The 20,064-nt window shown below is 35.5% G+C and overlaps 1 pseudogene; it reads left to right on the forward strand.

Annotated features, from left to right (window-relative positions):
• The first annotated feature begins 3,828 nt into the window (after positions 1-3,828).
• Positions 3,829-20,064, forward strand: part of LOC100932615 — a 30,175-nt pseudogene continuing 13,939 nt past the window's right edge.

A 20,064-nucleotide genomic window follows, 5' to 3' on the forward strand; every position in this document is an offset into this window, starting at 1 on the left:
CACAAATACAAAATATATTTTCATTTATGGCCAACTTGGGAAGTCCTACACTTGTTCTCCCTGAAAAGTGTTTTATTCAACTTGCCAACATGGATCACTGGGGCCCTTCTCTATGTTTCTGATAATACAGTGCAGTATAAATGGAATATGGCATTTGTATTCATTTTAGATGTCTTGGGTAATAAAAGAGGTAGAAATCATAGTTGCTTTAAAAGCCAAAGAATGTTGTATTTGATCCTGAAGGTAATAAAAAACCACTAGAGTAAATTAAATGAGGGAGGGGGGGTAGATTTGTATGACAAGATCAGATTTTCTCCTTACTCCTTACAATTTACTCCTTAGAGGCCTGATCATTTATCGTTGACCTTACTGTCAAAAGATTATAGGAAGTCTAGACCAAACTATTCTATCCTTCTGCTTTTAGTTTGTCCCAGCCAGATAGATATAAACAGAGAGAGATTCAAAGGTTATATTTTTTAAAAAGTGAAATGATGACATAATTCTCAAATCTCTAATTACAGTCACAATGGAAGCATATAGGAATAATACTTTAATTTTGCTATAAAAATTAAGAATCAATAATTTTTCTATAAAAATTAAGAATCAATATCAATATAAGAATCAAAATTAAGAAATCAATATTTCCACAGAAGGTGGTCCAGCTCTGGACCTATGTGGACCTTATTCAATCATTTGGGTGTCTCATCTCAAAAAAAGGTGTACTCTCTGGCTTGTCTACCCTCACCCAGCTTGTGCCAAAGAATCTTTCTTAAACATATAGACTAACAGAGTCCCTCTTAGAAAGATACTCCCTATACAAAGTAGTAGATATCAAATATAAGACAGGTATTTATTTCCTTCACCACAAAAGAAATACTTAAAATATAGGTAAGCCTATATTAACAAATGCTTAGACTGAAAATGTTCCCTCTATGCTTTGCTTCCGCATTCTCATTCTCACAGATCAGATCTCCAAAGCAACTACTCCCATGTTCTAGGTAGTTTGTATATCTTCACTCCTAAAACTATAACTCACAAGTCCTTGATGCATATACTTTTTTGGGGGGAAAGGGAGAAGATGAAGACAATCAGAGTTAAATGACTTGCCAGGTCACACAGGTAATTAAATGTCTGAAGCTGGACTTGAACTAGGATCCCCTTGATTCCAGACCTGCAGTCAATCCACTTTATCACCTAGCCCCCTTGTATTTACCTTTTTTTCTACTTACTTGTATTTTTTTCTCCAATTACAACATTCACCTTCATAAGATTTTGAGCTCCAAAATTTTCTCCCCCCACCTTTTCCCTCCCCTCTCCCTAAGGCAACAAGCAATCTGGATATATTTTATATGTATAAAATCATGTTAAACATATTAACATATTAGGTTGTAAAAGAAGACTCAGAACAAAGGGGAGAAAAATCCCAAGAAAGAAAAAAGAAAAAGAAAAGTGAAAATAGTATGCTTTGATCTGCATTCAGATTACATAGTTCTTTCTCTGGCGATGGTCAGCTTTTTCCATCACGAATCCCTTGGAATTGTCTTCAATCATCCTGCATTTACTTTAATAGTGAGTTAATAATCACAATTAACTTGAAGAAAAAGCATTCACTAAGATGACATAGAAGGAACATTAATTACAAAGCATCCTCCCCACTATACACGAAATCATTGAGAAGAGGGAACACACATATGGAATAAACTGGTAGAACACATGGACAGAACACATGTGGCCAATAGCAATAGCTCTGATGTCCATTCTCTTCTCATGGTGTCCCCATGCTAATCCCCATGGATACAGCATCTCTGCTAGACAGATCATTCATCTAGGCCCCATGGGCCTGCCTCTCTCAGCTTGTACCCAGTAGCTCAAGCTAACTCTCTTGATCCATGAAACTCCTCTGGCATCATGCTTTGGTTGGCTGGACCTACTTCCTTTTGGGTGTAATGTTTCCTGCCATAAAAGTAGCTCCATTCCAAGTCCCCACCACTAATGAGAGAAGGAGAAAACAGAGAAACCTCTTCCCATTCCCAAAGGGTAATTCCCTCTCAAGAGCTGTGTTTTTCCAAAGTTAATTCTGTATTTGTCTGCTAAAGCTCACATTCCTCATAGCTGTCACTTGTCTCCATTCGTTCCTCAGAGATTGGGTCTTGTTTTTAATGGGCTACTAGGACATGTCCATTCCTCTGGCTAACTACCTTCAAATTCTATCAAGCCTGACTTAAAAAGAAAACAAATTCCTTTACTTATCATAAAGGGATAACACAGCATAAACACTCCTTACATGACAGGAAAAGATAATAATAAATGGTAGAGAGGATATGGGAAAACTGAGACACTAATGTATTGTTGGTGAAGGTGTGAACTGATCCAGCCATTCTGGAGAGCAATTTGGAACTATGCCCAAAGGGCTATGAAAGTGCGCATACCCTTTGATCCAAGCAGTGTCTTTTTGGGCCTGTATCGGATCAAAGAGATCATAAAAAAGGGAAAGAAACCCACATGTACAAAAATGTTTGTAGCAGCCCTTTTAACAAGAAACTGGAAACTGAATGGATGCCCTTCAATTGGAGAATGGCTGAATAAATTGTGAAAAATATGAATGTTATGGAATATTATTGTTCTGTAAGAAATGACCAGCAGGATGATTTCAGAAAGCCTTGGAGAGACTTACATGAACTGATGCTAAGTGAAATGAGCAGAACCAAGAGAACATTGTACACAGCAACAGCAATATTATATAATGATCAATTCTGATGGACGTGGCTCTTTTCAACAATGAGATTATTCAGGCCAGTTCCAATAGACTTGTGATGGAGAGAGCCATCTGTATCCAGTGGGATAACAGTGGAGACTGAAGATAGATCACAACATAGCATTTTCACTCTTTTTGTTGTTATTTGCCTGCATTTTGCTTTCTTTCTCATTTTTTCCCTTTTTGATCTGATTTTTCTTATGCAACATAATTGCAGAAATATGTATGGAAAAATTGTACATGTTTAACATATATTGAATTATTTGTCATATAGGGCAGGCAGGGAAGGAAAGAAAAAATTTTTGGAACACAAAGTTTTGCAAAGGTGAATGTTGAAAATTATCTATGCATAAATTTTGAAAATAAAAACCTTTAATAAAAATATTTAAAGGGGGCGTCTAGGTGGTGCAGTGGATCGAGCACCAGCCCTGAAGTCAGAAATCCAGTCTCAGGCACTTAACACTTCTTGGCTGTGTGACCTTGGGCAAGTCACAACCCCAGTACCTCAGCCAAAAAAAAAAATTTTTTTTCTTAATTTTAAAAAGAAAAATTCACTTTCAGTGTAGAAGCTGATGCCAAGGGAGCAAGCACAGAGTCTTGTTTCACTGCATTGGTGACTAGGAAGGCTTAAGAGCATTGCCCACGTACAGAACCTGGGCAAACATGCCATCATGAAATTGATGTATTCTACTGATGAATTTTTCTGGACAATCAAATTTTGACATAATTTTCCAGAAGTCCTCATGACTAATAATATCAAAGGCCTTGGTCAGATCTATGAATGTGACATACTGACCTTGTTCTGCTCTTGGCATTTCTCCTGGAATTGTTCCTCGGCCCCTTCTGAAGCCACACTGGCTCCCAGGTACATCACCTTCCAGGTGGAGGGTCAGCCTATTAAGGAGGACTCTAGCAGGAATTTTGCTAGCATTGATTAAGAGAAAGATCCCACTATGATTGTCTATTCCCTTTAGCTTCATAGAGACAGACAGTGGAAGCATCCTTGAACCCCTGGGACATAACCTTCTCTTGCCATATAATCTGGAAATTTTCAGTCAGCTTTTGTATAAACCATGGACCCTCTACCTCATAAATCTCAGCTGGAATTGAATCAGCACCAGATGCTTTGCCATGTGGAAGTGACCTTCAAAACCTCTTCTTCGGCTAGAAAGTGATTGATTTCAACCTGGGGTAACCAGTCAATGGCTTGGGGTATAGGATGAGTTTAGGGAAAACTAGTATTTTTGGGTGAGACCTGCTAAGCTCTTTATTGGGCTGCTTCTTCACCTTTGACTGGGTAGTGATGACCAAATGTAGACTGGATGGTCCTTGTTTACTGTTGATCATACTAGAACTGGAATATATTTTTGTTAACCAAATACAGAATTAAAGAGAAGAAATTGTTATAGATGGTATTTAGTTTCAAGAAGAAAGATCTTTTCTGGATATGCTTTTGTTATATTCCTTATGTCAAATTTCTTTTTGTTTAAGGATACAATAAAATGAATTGAAAATTGTTTTTCTAATTTATTAGAACCAATACAAATCAGAATCTCTCTCAAAGCACAGTTGTAGTTCCAACATTCAGTCATGTCTCATTCTTCTTGACCCAATAGACCACAGCATACCAGGTTTTTCTATCCTCTACTACATTCCAAAGTCAGTCTAAATTCATGTTGGTTGTTTCCATGATATTATTTGCCAGCTCTTCCCCCTTTTTTATTCTTTGTTAAGAAAAAAAAGGGGGGTGGCTCTTTAAGTACGATAGAAGGAGGAATATATTGGAAAATTAAGAATTCTGGAATCCAACTTCCAGAATAACTGAATTAATTTCTTTAAATGTTGACTGATTTGATCTCCTTGCTATCCAATTCCCAAAAGTCTTCTCCAGCATCACAATTTTGGAAGCATCAATTCTGCCAGCTTTCCTTGTAATTCAGTTCTCACAGCCAAAGATTGCTACTAGAAAAACCACAGCTTTGACTATCTAGACCTTTCTCAGAAAAGTGATATCATTGATTTTTAGTTCTATCTAAATTTGCCAAAGCTTACTTTCCAACAAGTGTTTTGTTTTTTTTTAGTTTCATAGGTGCAGTTACTCTCTGCAGTGATTTTTGAGTACAAGAAAATCTGATGTGCTTCCATTTTATCACACTCTATTTTCTAAGAAGTAATGGAAATCATCTCCAAATCTAAGTTTTTAGGGGTTTTTTTGTGTGAAACTTCAAGCTAGCTTCTATACTTTCCTCTCTCGCCCTCATGGAGACTTAATTTCTCTTTACTTTCTGTCATCCAAATGGTATCATCTGTATATCTAAAACTGTTGATATTTCCCCCAGCAACATTAATTCTAGATTTTAATTTATATAGCCTGGCATTTCACATGATGCACTCTACATGTTAGTTAAATAAATAAGGTAACAGAATAGAGCCTTGTCATTTGCCTTTTTAATCTGAATCCATGTTCAGTTCTAACTTTGCTCCTTGACCCACATAGAGCCTCCTCAGGTCCTCATACCCCCATATCTCTGAGGACTTGCCACATTTTGGTGTGATCCACACAGTCAAAAGCCTTCATATAGTCAATGAAACAAAAGTAGATGTTTTTCTGAAACTCCCTTGCTTTCTCCATAATTCAGTGAATACTAGCAATTTGGTCTCTAGTTCTACTACCTTTTCTAAAAACCATCCTCCTCTTCTGGTCATTCTTGATTAAATTGTTGAAGCCCACTTTACAGAATCTTAAAAGTAGTTTTGTTGCGATGTGAATACAATTGTTTTTGGCCTTCATGTCACTTGAAAGAAAAATAGGATTAAAGCAACCAGACATGAAAGAAGTGTATTTCAGATATAGGGGCTAGACATATAAGTGGCCTGATATTCTGGGCAAAGCAAAAAACTGAGAAATGATGATTTTGTGTCATAAGAACAGGGACAGGGACAGATAGGTAATACAATGAACAGAATACCTATATAATAATGAGTACAGTCAGTAGTAGAACCTGAATTTAAATCCCACCCCAGATATGTACCAGCTGTGTGACTGAGCAATTCACTTAACCTCCATTCAAAACAAAACAAAAACAAACAAACAAAAACCGATGTCAAATGCATCCTTTGCAACACTTTCTGAACTTTTTTCTATTTTGTCTGGATTGCCTATGTGAGGTGAAGAAATCATGAATTCATTCTGGTAGTCAGTGGTTTTAAGATTCCAGCAATGTCCAAGGCAATCCCAATTGACTTTGGATAGAAAATGCCATTTACATCCAGAAAAAGAACTATGGAGACTGAATGTAAATCAACACATGCTATGTTCACTTCTTTTTTTTTTTTTTTTTCTCTCCCATGGTTTTTCCTTTTTGTTCTGATTTTTCTCTCCTAATATGATTCATTAAGCAATGTCTATTAAAAACTAATTAATTAATTAATTTTTTAAAAAAAGGATTCCAATAATGACAGAAACAAAGAAATATTGAGAGGTCTGGGAAATTCAAGATGTGGGTATTAGACCTTAGTAAACTGTTTTGCCACATCCTGCTATTTACATGAGCTTTGGGGTTCTGGGGTAGTTATTATCACATTTTAAAAAGTAATTACCTCTTTTGAAGATTATAGTAGTACTTTTTGCACTGAGAAATAACACCTTTTTTTAATTTCAAAGCTTGTTTAAAATTTATTTTATACAATATTCAAAATGTTTTAGAAATGCAAAGGAATAATATGATTTCAGAAACTTTCTTTGAAAGGCTTGATAAACTTGGCCCCAAAGAAGAGAATGAGAATATATCTACCTTCTTTTCTTCTTGTAGAGACTATGGAAATGGAACATCAAAACACTGTAGGACTTGACTGGTTTGCTTATCTGTTTGTTTTTTCCCCTTTTTTATTCTTTGTTTTAAAAAAAGGAGAGGCTTTTTATGTATGAGAGGAGGAGGAATATACTGGAAATTTAAGATGGCATAAAAACAAAAATTACCTTGTTTTGCATTTAAATTTTAAATAAATAAAAACATTTTTAAAATTACCAGTGCAACTTTAAAAAAAGAAATCATGGAGATTTTAGGATTAACTTGTCTCATGATATAACCAGAATTTTGCAGTTAGAGAAGAAAACTTACTTTATGGTGTAAATTTGCAGCACTTTCATAAAAGATCTTCCTGGTTCTGAAATATCTCTCCCACTGGCCTTCCCCAGAGTCTTTCATTCTACCCTAACCCTTTGTAAGAAGATTTGAGGAGTGTCAGGTTAAAATGTAAATTCTTCACCCCTAAAGGGTCATATTATTTATTCCTCAAGGTTTTTTGTTTGCTTGCTTGCTTGCTTGCTTGTTTATGACTCTAGCTAGTGATTTTGTGACTTGTCAAATATATCAAGGACCTTTATGGTTTTTTAATGTCTGGTTTTATACATTTATAGTCTTGAGAGAGTTGCCTAAGGCTTAAGAGAACTTAAATAACTTTCTCATGGTCACCTAGCTATTAACAATAAGGTGTAAAATTTGAAGTCATATCTTCCTAAAGTCTGGATGCCTCAAAAAAACTTCCAATATATAGACCTCATTTAAGTGATCTCTAATTTTGAATGCCAAATAAAAACTTTCTGTAATTACTATGTTATTCTATGTTAGAACTAAGCGATCAGTACTCAGATTTGAATGATAGGGGGCTGAAAAGTACAAAGATATAGGTTAAGACAGGACTAGCAAAATTTTAATTTCTGCAAAGCTTTTTATAATGACTTTTCTTCAGTTTCTATGACTCCCTTTTTTGTTGCTTATTAGGATATAGCTTTATTTCTTGGAATTTTGTAATGGAAAGTAATATCTATCCTTCACTCTGAGGAACATGAATTCATTTGGCTTGCTAGAGATCAATTTATAAGCATACACACTTTAGCTATGTGAATAATAAGATATTTTGTAGAAACTTACATAGATTGAAATGAACAGAACCCAATAATTTATGCAATATTCTAAAGAAAATAACTTTGAAAGACCTAGGAATTCCGAACAATGTAATGACCAACCATGATGATCCCAGAAGACTGATGATTAATCTATGCTACTCATCTCCTGAGAAAGAGGTGATAAATTCAAGATCCAAAATGAGACACAATTTTGAACTTGGATACCATGAGTATTTGTTTTGTTTTACTATGTCTATTTATTCTAAGGGTTTTCTTTTCTTATATTTGTTTGTTTTTCCAGTAGGTAGAAGATGAGAGAAAATAAATTCTTGTTAACTGAAAAAATAAAATAAAATTTAATTTTAAAAATAAGTAAGCTTATCTCTTCACTAGAGTCTTTCTGAATTGGAAATAAATTTCCACCCTTATGGAATCTGGTTTAGAATTTCACATGTAGAGTCACAGAAAAAAAAAAAAAAAACAACATAACCAACAGCTCTACAAGGTCTTTCATTTCCCTCTAAAGAGAATAATCTCAGAGCTATTTTATCCAGTAACTGTCCTTTTATTCTATTCTATTTTATTTTTTATATCCACTTCAAAAACTAGCCGGGAAGATCTCCCCTTTCCCCAATAATAATTTCATAGACTTTGAGCACAGATGGCTTCACAGTATCTGACATCATAGATAAGAATTTAAATTCCACCCTTATTAGCTAACCTTTGGTATATTTGGTAAGTTTCCATTCCCTTGCTCTCATTCCCTTCAACCAATTACTGTATACAAAAATCTCAACTTGTAGATCTAGAAGCAGTAGTAGCAGATTAAGTTTTTCTCTCTACCAGTCACTAACTTCCCAGAAGGAAAGATCTTTTTCTATTTTTTTTTTTTTAAAGGAAAGTTAGAGCTGCCTCACTACTACTATCTGAGGATCTGCTACATTATCAGTCTAGAGGCAGATCTGGAGGCCTGAAGAATCCCTCTCTTGTCTCTAGCCTGGACCACCCTTTGATAATTCTCCTGTGGAGAGCTGAATCTTACACATGAGTTTCCTTTTTAGGAATAAACAATAAATTTATCACACAATCATTCATATAGGCAGGCCTTTGCTGCCAAATGGAGGGATTGGAATGGGTAGGGGAAACTGAGAAGAATTCTTCCTTATTTCTAAACCCCCAGAAGTCAAGAAGCCCTCCTAATTGCTACAGTGAGAAGCTCTAATTTACCATTACAAGGCAGGGATGCAAAAGCTAGAGACCTTGACTGAAGTCTACATGGATTGGTTGAAATTCTGCAGTCCAGGACCTGGAGGCAGTGTCCTCAGTCCATCTGAGTCCGCACTGAGTTCTCCTTCCCCTCAAAAATAAATGAGTAAATAAATAAACAAACAAACAAATAAATGAATGAATAAATAGAATAGAGAGATAGATAAAACCATTGGCTAAAAGTTCCCTTTTATCTTTTCTTCCTCAACTCACATTACTCAAGTGACTTTTTACCACTCTTTCCTTGGCTCTTACAAAGTGGCGGTGCCTCTTTTCATACCAAGACAAAACTTTCTACACATCCAACTTATTCCAATCCATTCCATCTTCTCCAACAAATTGTATACTCTCCAGGCCCTGTTCTATCACTGATCTTCAGTCTCTCCCTGTTGACTGGCTGCTTCCCTACAAACATGACCATATCTCCCCCACCCCTCACTTGTTTATTCCCATTAGCTATCATCCTATATCTCTTCTCCTTTTCATTTCTAAACTCCTTGAGAAATCATCTGTGATTGGTACTTCATCTTCTCCTCTCATTCTTTTCTTAACTCTGCACTCTGACTCTTGATCTTATAATTCAAAAGGAATTGCTTTCTCCAAAGTTTAGATATCCTCATCTAATGGTTTTCTCACCTCCCAGAAGCACCTTCTCTCCCCACAAACACCAGCCATTCTCCCGGGCCTTTATTCTTTTCCTTGTTATTCTCCTCGCCCCGAGTTTTTGGACTCTACTCTCTCCTGGTTCTCCCCCTTGTTGGACCACTCTTTGGGCTTCTTTTCAGGGTCTTCCTCCAGGTCATTCTTGATAACCTTAGGTGTCCCATATGGTTCTGTCCTGCACTTTTTCCCCTCTCTGTACCATCTCCAGTGGTCATCTCATCAGCTCTCTTGGATTCAATTATTATCTCAATGCTGATTATTTTCAGATTTATTTTTCTAGCCTAACTCCTCTCCTGAACTTTAGTATCAGATCTCCAACTACCTATTGGATATCTCAAACTAAATATCTCATGTAAGTTTTAAATTCAAACAAAAACTAAATAATCATCCCCTTTTTGCTAATTTTTGCTGCTGAGGCTGCCACTGTCCTCCCAGCCCCTAGACTCACAACTTGACTCATCATTCTCTCTCCCCCCTTACCCAATCTGTTGCCAAGTCCTGCCAATTCTACCTTAGTAGCATCTCTCGAACATTCCCCCTTCTCTCTTCTGACACCAAAACCAGCCTGGTGCAGACCCCCATCACCTCACACTGGGTTTATTAGAATAGCCTTCTGACTGGCCCCCTCCTCATATCTGTCTCCACTCCTGTCCATCTTCAAGGCAATAAGATAATAAGCTTAATTGATAAGCCTGTCATCTACTGTACTAAGCTCTGAGATACAACTATATGAAAAGGAAAAAAATATGTAATTTCTGCCTTCAAGGAGCAAAAATTCTAACTATGGAAAGATAAAATCTCAAAAATTCTGGGAGGTAGCAGAGGGCAGGCAAGGAAAAGTACTAACAGGGTGGCAAGGGAGCAAAGTCAGGGGTGACCATCTGTCTATGTCCCTTTCTCTCTCTCTCTCTCTCTCTGTTTCCTTCCTATGCACAGCCTTTCAATAAATTCAGTGATTTCCCTCTACCTTTTAGTTTGTCATTCAAAGCCCTTCCTACTCAGCCCCCTCCTAATTTTTCAGTCTTCTTACACCTGAATCACTCTCAGTATTGTACACTGGCCCTTGCTGTTTCTCATACAATATAGTCAATTTACTCAACTCTATGCATGTTCACAGGCCATTCCTCATGGCTGGCTCTTCCTCCATGAATCTATCTCTTACCCTTCCTATTTTCTAGAAGTCCCAGCTAAAAAAATGTACCTTCTATAAGAAGGCTTTCCCAGTCTCCCTTCATGGTAAACAGAGGAATATAATATATGCATCTAATAAACATTAGATATAATTCATCCTGTAAATTGTTAGTTTATTATTTTTGTATGTTGTGTACCTCGATAGACAATGAGTTCTTTGAGAGTCTGAATATTTTTTTGTTCTTCTCCATATCCCTAGTGCCTGGTGCTTAATAAATGCTTGTTGAGTAACTGACTGAGAATAATTTGCAAAGTTAAATAGAAGTACATAAGCTCTTCAAGGTAGATGATGTCAAGGGAAAAGGAAGAGGGCCCAGGACAGATTCATGGTAAGTGGGTGTGACATGGATAAAGATTCAGCAAAAGAGACCAAGCAGGAGCCATCAGAACCACTAGAGGAGAACCAGGAGAGAGCAGTGTCATGAAAACCCAGATAGAAGAGAGTAATTGAAAATGTCAAAGGCTGCTGAAAAGTTAAGAACAATAAAAACTGAGAAAAGGACATTAGATTTGATAATTAATAAATCATTAATAGATTTTGAGAGGAAAGTTTTGGTAAAATGATGAGGTCAGAAGCAAAATTGTAAAGTATTTAGAAATGGAAGGAGAGGAAGTGGAAACACTCAATGTAGTTAACTTTCTCCAGTTTAACTGAGAAAAAGAGAGCTATTAGATGAGAAGGGCAGTGGATAGAGCTCTGAGCCTGGACACAGGAAGACTCCTGAGTCTCAAACACTTATTAGGTATGTGATCCTGGGCAAATCACTTAATCCTCTTTGCCTCAGTTTTCTTTATCTGTAAAGTGAGCTGGAGAAGGAAATGGCAAGCCAGTCCAGTTTTCCTGTCAAGAAAATCCCAAATATAGTCATGAAGAGTTGGACACAACTGGACAATCACGCCACCAATAAATAAGACAATGACTAGTCAGCAGAGGTAGAATTAGAGCAAATGAAGGGTTTTTTTTAAAACACGGGTTGGAGGAAGGAAGATATGGGTGTGTTTGTAGGCAGCAGGAAAAGAACCAGGAGATAGGAAGAAATTTAAGATTATATACAGAGTGGAGGATGATAGTGGGAGCAATCTCCTGGTGAAAAGGGAGGGAATGCACACAGAAAGGATTTATCTTGGCAAGAATGGCAATTTCTTCAGTGCTATATGTTACAAGCTTTTCTGCTAGGAATTTATAGAATGTCAGCTCTATGAAAAAGTACTAGTTTATCTCACACCATTCATCGTCTTCTGGGACTCACTAACCATGTTATGGCTGAGTATTGGTGCCAATAAATATGGCTCCAGTCTAATTTCTGATTTTATTTCTCCTGAGATAGCTTTGCAGAATATGTTTAAAGGGGTGGGACAAAGTAGGAGCTTAGGGGCAGAGGGAGGGAGTGGAAAATGCTTGCCTTATCTTTTTCTGGGTGGGAGGAGGAGAAAGCACAGCCTGGTTTGGAGTGAATACAACCTAAATATAGTAGAAATTGAACCCCAAGAAGCATATGTGAAAATGGACTTGTGGGACTATCTCAGGGAATAGACTCCTTGGGAACCAATCTCTGTCATATAAGCTTAAGTATGAATTAATGAAAATCATTTTTATAATTTATCTGGTACCAAGTACTGTGCTAAGTCCTAGGGATACTCATATAAAAAAGTAAGATAGTTCCTGCAGTTTACATTTTAGTAGGTGTATAACACAGAGTGGAAGTAGTGACAAGGGTACTTTTGGGCTAAAAGTTACAGAGATAGTGAATACTCCCTCTGAGGAATAAATTGACATAACCCCATCCTTGAACAACGGCAGAGTTGAAACAATCTTCGTTTATTTTTCCAGAACTATGTGGGGAGAGGAAAAAAAGGGGAAATAAAAACTTGTAGGAAAACTCTGGAGCAGTTCAGGATTCCCGTGAAATGAAAGCTCCATGAAAATTCCATAATAATGCTAGAATAATGCTTCAGCAATAGGTTTATTTGAGTAAGGGCAGGTCAGGGGAGGAAGTAGATTTTGGAGCTGGAGTTCTGGAGCAGCTTCAAGGAATTATGTAAGCCATAAAAACAGAAATATCCAAAGTTACATGTTCATACTCGCAGGGAGAAGAATATAGTCATGTAGGGACCCAGCTGTCCCCTTTCTGGAGATTATCATGATCCCCAGAGATCTTTAACTCCATTCTGGTTGCAGGTGACCTAGCCACCTGCAAGAAGGTGCTTTCCAGTAGGGCTGGGAGTAGCTGAGCCCTTCTCAAGAAGTAGGGCAGAATATTCCTTTATTCAATATAAGGTAGATTTTCTGAACCAGTATGAGGATTTTGGGTTTCCCCAAAAGTTCAAGAGTTTCAAGATTTCTCAAAATTGGTGTCTCAATTTGGATGCTGATCTTGCTGAGAATAGCTCAGTATGCAAAATTAGGTTTCTAAAAGTGAATAGCAGGTAGCTTAACAGCCTCAGGAGTCAGGACCTTCTAATAATTTCATATCACAAAACTGTACCCTTGTTGAGTGCAGGAAAGTCAAACACTGCTGGATACTGCTGGAGTAAAGCAAGACTGGTGCTTTTCCTGAAGCAGGGGCAGGGCAGAGAAAATCACCAATCAGGAAAGCAGGACTTCAGGGTGGAGGGTATCTAATACATATAATATAAATAAGGTCAGTATAACATTTGGGCCTTTCAAACTGATACTACAAACCAATAATACAACTTCTGTTTCCTTTACAGCTGCCATTTAGTTTCAGATAAGCAATTAATAAAATGAGGAAGTTAGAGATTTCTTTAAAAAGTGTATTTATACAGCAAATATCTACTAACCAAGAAAATATTCATCTCTTGGGGAACTTTTCTCCCATCCTCCAATCAGAGTAAACAAATGTAACGCAACATTACTGTGCTGTCAAAGATAATGCATGTGAAGTGTGAGAAGACTTACATGGATAAATAGAGAAAAAAGATAAGAGAACCAAAAGAAAAATGTGCTCATGGATGACAACAATGTAAATGGAAAAACAATTGCAACAAAAAACAACAGCCTGACACTGAATATGGTCATGAAAATGACCAAACCTGATGGTGAAGAAAGAAGAAATATGTATTCCCCTCCTTTTTTTTCAGATGTGGGGTGCTATGAATGTGAAATATGAAATACAACTTAATTTGTGTTAGTTTAGCTAAACTACACTTTTTTTCCTATCACCCTGGTTGTAGAAAAAGCATCCTATCATTTCTATCTTCAAAACAACTCTCAAAAAAAAAAAAAAAAAAAAAAAAAAAAAAAAAAAAAACAACTCTCAGATATATATCCCCTTCTGTCTATCACAGACTCTATCTTGGTCCAGGCCGTCATGGCTCCTACCTTGACTTTTGCAATAGCAGTCTCATTGGCTCCTCTGCCTCAAGTCTCCCCTGCTCCTATGTGTCCTCCTCTCAGCTGCTAGAATGATTTTTATAATGTGCAGATCTGATCCATGTCACTCCACTTCCACTCCCTTCTCAAAAAACTCTCTGTTGTTTTGCTGATTTAGTTATATCCAACTTTTCCTGATCCCATTTGGGGTTTTCATGGAAAAGATACATATAATCTTTGCCATTTTTTTCTCCAGTTCATTTTCTAGATGAGGAAACTGAGGCAAACAAGCTTAAGTGACTTGCCCAGGGACACAGTTAGTAAGTGTTTGAGGCCAGATGGGAACTCACCAGCCTTCCTGATTCCAGGCCCAATACTCTATCCACTGCATAGTTGCCCCCAACAAACTCTAGTGACTCCATGTTACCTCCAGGATCAAATATAAAAACTTCCTTTTGTTATTTAAAACTCTTCACAACTTACCAGCAAAGAAATAAAAATTATAGCAATAATTAGGAGCTATTTTGCCCAATTATGTGCCAATAAATTTGATAATCTAAATGAAATGAATACTTACAGAAATATAGATTGCCCAGATTAACAGATGAGGAAATAAATTACTTAAATTGTCCCATTTTAGAAAAAGAAATAGAACAAGCTATTAATAAACTCCCTAAAAAAAAATCTCCAGGGACAGATGGATTTACAAGTGAATTCTATCAAACATATAAAGAACAATTAATTCCAATATTATATAAACTATCTGGAAAACTAGAGAAAGAAAATGTCCTACCAAATTCCTTTTATGACACTGATATGGTGCTGATATCTAAACCAGGAAGGGCCAAAACAGAGAAAGAAAATCATAGACCAATTTTGCTAATGAATATTGATGCAAAAATATAAATAAAATATTATCAAAGAGATTAAAGCAACTTATCATCAGGATAATACACTATGATCAAGTAAGATTTATACTAGGAATGCAGGCCTGTTTCAACATCAACATAATTGACCATATCAATTATCAAACTAACAGAAATTACATAATTATATCAATAGATGCAGAAAAAGCATTTGACAAAATATAACATCCATTCCTATTAAAAAATACTAGAGAGCATAGGAATAAATGGAGTTTTCCTTAAAATGATAAGCAGCATTTATCTAAAACCATCAGCAAATATTATAAATAATGAGGATAAACTAGAAGCATCTCAATAAGATCAGAGGTGAAACAAGGTTACCAATTATCACCACTACTATTCAATATTGTAGAAATGTTAGATTTAACAATAAGAGAAGAAAAAGAAATTGAAGGAATTAAAGTAGGTGATGAGGAAACAAAATTATCACTCTGCAAGTGATATTATGGTATACTTAGAAAATCCTAGAAAAATCAACTAAACAACTACTAGAACAATTAACAACTTTAGCAGGATTATCATTTCTATGTTACCAACAAAGGCCCACAGAAAGATATTTTTTTTAAAAAAAAGAGAAATCCCATTTAAAATCACTTTAGATAATATAAAGTATTTGGGACTCTACTTGCCAAGATAAAGCCAGGAACACAATTAGAAAACACTTTTCACACAAATAAAATTATATCTAAACAATTGGAAAAATATCAGGTTCTCATAGATAGATTGAGCTAATAAAAATGACAATTCTACCTAAATTAATCTAGTGCTATATCAATCAAACTGCCAAAAAATTACTTTATAGAACTAGATAACTAGAATTATAATAAAATTCATCTGGAAGAACAAAAGGTCAAGAATTTCAAGGGAATTGATGGAAAAAAATGCAAAGGAAAGATGCCTAGCTGTAGCAGATATAAAACTATATTATAAAGCAGCAGTCATCAAAACCCATTTGGTACTGGCTAAGAAATAGAATAGTGGATCAGTGGAATAGGTTAGATACACAAAACACAATAGTCAGTGACTACAGGAATCTACTATTTGATAAATCCAAAGACTCCAGCTTCTAGGATAAGTACTCAGCTATATGACAAAAATTACTGGGATAACTGGAAAATAGTATGGCAGAAACTAAACATCGACTAACATCTAACACCCTATAACAAAATAAGGTCTAAATGGGTTAGACAAAAAGGGTGATACTATAACCAAATTAGGAGAATGAGGGATAATTTATCTCTCAGATCTGAGGAGAAAGGAGGAATTTATGGCCAAAGAAGAATAAAACAAAATACAAAGAATGAAAAAATAGTGACATCTCATTAAAAAAAACAGAACAGGAGAACAGACCAAGTCAAGAAGAGAAAATATAAGAATAATTATATTCTATTATTGCCTATTAATTATATACAAATACAATAACAATGATTAGGAGTGGAATTTATTAGAAAAAAGTAGGAAAAGTTATCATTGATCTCAAAGTCAAATCTTTTTAAAAAATATTCAATCAAGAGAGAAATCTATATTATATGTCAACCATGTTAATATTGTTTTAAATGTATATACATGTATGTGTATATGTATATGTGCATGAGTATATATATATATATATATATATATATATATATATCCATGCTTAACTGTAACCTGCTTGAAGGAGATAGGGGAGAGGAAAGGGGGAAAAAGAATAAAGTTAAAAGTGTACTGCAGATTTTTGTTTTTCTTCCCAGATTATTTTTACCTTCTGAATCCAATTCTTCCTGTGCAACAAGAGAACAGTTCGGTTCTGCACACATATATTGTATCTAGGATATACTGCGACATATTTAACATGTATAGGACTGCTTGCCATCTGGGGAAGGGGGTGGAGGGAGGGAGGGAGGGGAAAAGTCAGAACAGAAGGGAGTGCAAGGGATAATGTTGTAAAAAATTACCCAGGCATGGGTTCTGTCAATAAAAAGTTATAATTATGAAAAAAAAAGTGTACTGCAGAGAACAATAGAAAACCTACAAGGAAGCAAAGAAAAAGTGGAAAGTTATGAATAAAATGTCTTCTTTTTTATATATACTTTCTTGAAATGGAAATTTATTGTTACATATTTTGAATCCTCCCTTTTGTTCTGTTGGATACATGACAATTTTTTTTCCTATCTTTTTTTCCCCCTTATTTTACCTTTAAGTTTTAAATAAATAAATACATTAAACAACATATTTTTAAAGTAGAGGTGGGCCATGGATATGGAGGGCTTTTAACTCCAAAAAGAGTATTTTACATTTTATCTTGGAGGTGATAGGGAGCCACTGGGACTTAACATCTTTCACATAATCCCCACTCTCTCCTCAAAAAAAAAAAAAAAAAAAAGGCCCTTATCTCTTTATTCCTGGATAATCATCAATAGCCTGCTGATTTGTTTATTTACTACAAGTTTTTATCTTTACTCCATCCTCCACTTAACTAACTAAAAAATCTTCCTAAAATGTACGTTTTACTTAGCCATATGATTTTTAACTATTATTATTATCTTCAATTTTTCCTGTATATATATTTTATTCATACATAGATGTTTGTGTATTGTATATTCCATGAAATATGTACCCCTTGAAATTGGGACTACATTTTGCTTTCTTTATATCCCTTGTACTTAGCACTATGCCTGGCAATGTTAAGCATTTATTAAGTACTTAATACGCTCACAACAATTTAGCAATTATTAAACACTTAATAATTGCTAAATTGTTCTTGACGGACTTCTTTTTTAATGTTTCTTATAAGAAATGGCTTTCTGGATGAGAGAGGGAAGAATATACTATGAAATATAATTGATGTTAAAACAGAAGATATAATTTTTTGAAGTGTTAAATCTATTTATATAGTTCAACCCAGATTTTTATCCAAATGTAAATGGGACTAAGCCTGATTTATTGGAAAGAATATTGAATTTAGAGTGAGAGTCACCTCTGTCTCAGATACTTAATAGCTAAGGATTTCTAAATAATTAATTCAATCCCTATAGGCTTCACATGTAAAATTAGGATAATAAAAGTATTTGTTTCACAGAGTTGTTGTGAGAATCAAGTGGAATGACAAATTATCTAATGTGGATTAATTTTCTCTTCAACATTGTTCAGATCCCACCCAAGTGGGGAAGTCCAAATTAGGGGGTTGGGGAGAGGGGCTGAGGTAAATCCTATGACTAGATTGCCTGGAGACTGGGGGTGGATGATTTGGAGAAAGATTGATCAGTACAGCCCTCATTGGAATAGCGTGAGTTGCCTAAGGGGTCTTTGACATTTGACGTGGAATGTTGCTTGATTCCTTTTATTAATTTCTTGCTAGCATAGTTAACAAAATTATTAATTTCCCAGAAATATGTTTCTTGAACTTTTATAAGAAACATTACCTTTATATTTTCTTCCATTTTATGGTTTTGTTTAAGTTTGATTTTTTTTTAATTATTCCTTTTTCTGAGTCCATACTTAGCCTTTTAAATTTAAATTTAAAGATAATTATCTTTACTTATACAAAATTAATTCTAGATTTCGCCCATGGGTTTTTCTATACTCTTTTCTTTATCCTAAAGAAGGGATTCTATTCTATACTCTCTTCTTATCCTAAACTTTTAAAATTCACTTGATTAATCTTCCTTTTTTTCTTTCTTTTTCCCTTTCCTTCCTTCTTATTCCTTCCTTCCTCCTTCTTTTCCTTTTTTCCCTTTGATCTAGTAACCCTGGTATCATTACTGTTCCTCACACACAAAACTCCTGGCACATAGTAGATACTTAACAAATGCTAATTGGCTAATCCTTTTAATATGAAATTTTGTTCTGCTTGACTTCACTATTTATTAAAAGAGTTTTCTTTTTATTATGCTTTTCCAACAGGAGTAGGAAGTGAGGGTGGGGAATGGAAGAGGAAAAAAAAAACTTTACTCACCAAAACTTAATTTGAATAATTAATTTTTAAAAATATTGGTCAAGGGTCAAAACCTGCAGAAATCAAAAAGGTTAAAATAAGGGAATCTGTTATATCTCTTACAATTCTAAATTTGTAATTCAATGATCTTAAGGATGAGTACCAATAAAAGGCCATTGTATTTTAAGATATTGTTGGTAATTTGGAGAAAGCCCTATCATTCCAACAGGAAAATCAGAAAAATTATGACAGAGTGGAGAACTCAAGGCAACAATTACAGATAATTTTCCACCTCTGCCTCTTAGGGATTTGACTATGAAAGTATGGACAATGTCATATGCTCTAATTTCCACTAAACTCTATTGCAACCTTGTTTCTTGCAAGTTTCCCATTTGAATGTAAGCTCTCAGAGAGCAGGGAATATTTTTTTTTTGTCTTAAAAAAAAAATCTCAGCACTTAGTGCAATGATTGGCACATGGTAGGTGATCAATATTTATTGATAGCTTGATTTCTGATCACAGTCCCTTTCCTAACTCTCTCACAGATAAACGACTAGCCTTCTGCTACTCTGAGCCCATTGTGACATTTTGCTCTGTTCACTGATGTTTCTTATCTATTACCTGATTACAGCACAGCTGCCTGGGAAGCACTCTATTTTTCCACATCCCTAGAGACTGAAGAGCCAACAAACATGCAATATCCCATCTCCTGACCTCAGCTACCGCCGGGTCCGTGGTCCTGGGGGGACAGTCACTCATGTAAATCTATGGTTCAGAGATGTGGTTGGGGGAGGGGAGGTGAAGAAGAAGAAGAGGGAATGTGGGATGGGTTCTGGGCTTAATCTAGGAATCTTCCATTCTTTCATTCCAGGCCAAGCTTTAGCCACAGCAATGCTAAAACCAAACACATTCAGCGCTCCAGTCCTCATCTGTTTCTTCAGCTGATTGTCTTTATACATCCATTGTATGAGCAGAGTTCATATACAGTCTGAAAATTTTTTTAAAGTATCAGGCTTATTCTCTTTTTGTACAAAATAAAAAGCTTTATTTAACTAATGGAAAAATCATTTGTCCCTTTAAGGATTTGGCTCTCTCCTCAGTCCCACC

This window comes from Sarcophilus harrisii, chromosome 3 (assembly GCF_902635505.1).
Source record: "Sarcophilus harrisii chromosome 3, mSarHar1.11, whole genome shotgun sequence".
NCBI lineage: Eukaryota > Metazoa > Chordata > Mammalia > Dasyuromorphia > Dasyuridae > Sarcophilus > Sarcophilus harrisii.